Below are 1,471 nucleotides of genomic sequence, written 5' to 3'. Positions count from 1 at the left end.
TTGGGGCTGGTGTGTGGGGGCGGCTGGCTGCCTTCTGCTGCTGCCCCTTTGCCTGTCTGCCTCGAGCCTGCTGCTACCTGGCCTGGCGCCTGCCTCTACGGCGGGGGAGCTCTGGGATGGCCGGGTGGGTGTGTCCCGTTCCCCCCCCGAGCCCGGCAGCAAGCGAGGCTGGGACACCAGGCACGCCCCGCACAGGCTCACCCATGCAAGGCCGAAGGGGCATCCAGGCGGTCAAGCAGGCGGTGGGTCGGGCGTGCCTCCGCGTTGGCTGCGGGCGTGCCTGGCGCGCCAGTCGGAGGAGGCGAAGCTGCCCAGACCGCAGGATTAGCCAGGGAAGAGGCACGGCTGCCAGCTCCCGCCTTGCCGCCGCCAGCGAGGATTGATGTCAGCGGCACAACATTCAACAAAGCGAGGCTGCAAGCAAGAACCGTCGGTCGATCAATCGGCAGCTGAGCTGATGCCTGCAGGTGGCTGTGCCTCGCCTTAGAGGTTGGCGTGCAGCCCCCATGACGAGCCTGGAGTACCTAGAGGCTGTCTCGGGCTCTGGCAGCGATGCCAGGTGCGTGTGCCGCGAGCTCCCAGGTTCCGAATGGAGATGCCCGCCATGTCGGTGCCTCCTTTGACGCCTGGCTCCCCCGCCCTGCCGCCCTCCCTTCAGCCAGCTGGTGGTGCAACACACCCAGGAGCGCAGCGGCTGGGTGGCGCTGCCGCCCGCCCTCTGCTCCCGCCTCTTCCAGGCGCGCGGCGCCGAGCTGCCGCTGGCGCTGGAGCTGCGCCCCGTGCTGCGCCGCGCGGGCGTGGCCCTGCCCTCCGACACCCCCTGCTACGCGGCCTGGGCGGGGGTCACCTGCGCGGCCGGCTGCGTGGGCGTGCCCGCCGCCTGGGCGCGGGCGCTGGGCCTGGGCGAGGGCTCGTCGGTGGCGGTGCGGCCGCTGCCCGGCCTGCCCCAGGCCGTGTCTGTGACCGTGGAGCCCGCCAGCGAGGACGACTGGGAGGTGGTGCAGCTGAATGCAGAGTACCTGGAGGAGCAGCTGCTGAACCAGGTGGGTGGCAGCGGAGGCGGTGCGGCGGGGTGTGCTGGCTGCGCGGGAGTAGGCGGCGCCCCTCGCGTGCCGCCCCAGGTTTGTGGCCGCTGCCTCACCGCCTCCTGCTTGCCTTGGGGCTGCCCTCTGCCCCGCCCCGGCCGCAGGTGGGGGTGGCCAGCCCCTCCCAGCCGCTGCCCTGCTGGATCCGCAGCTTGGGCGTGATGCTGCGGGTGACGGCCATGGTGCCGGCGGGGCCGGTGGCGCGCCTGGTGCAGGGCAGCGAGGTGCATGTGGCGCCGCGCCTCAGGCTGCCCGCAGCGCAGGCAGCAGGCGCCACCGGCGACGTGCTGCAGCCCGGCGGCGGCGGCAGGGCGCAAGGGCAGAGCCGGCGGCAGCAGGGGGCCGTGGGCAGCAGCAGCAGCGCTCGCGGCAACGGCAGCCAAGAG

This window comes from Chlorella variabilis, assembly GCF_000147415.1.
Source record: "Chlorella variabilis unplaced genomic scaffold CHLNCscaffold_12, whole genome shotgun sequence".
Classification (NCBI taxonomy): domain Eukaryota; kingdom Viridiplantae; phylum Chlorophyta; class Trebouxiophyceae; order Chlorellales; family Chlorellaceae; genus Chlorella; species Chlorella variabilis.
The sequence above is the reverse complement of the archived record's forward strand: the minus strand, read 5'-3'. Positions refer to the sequence as shown.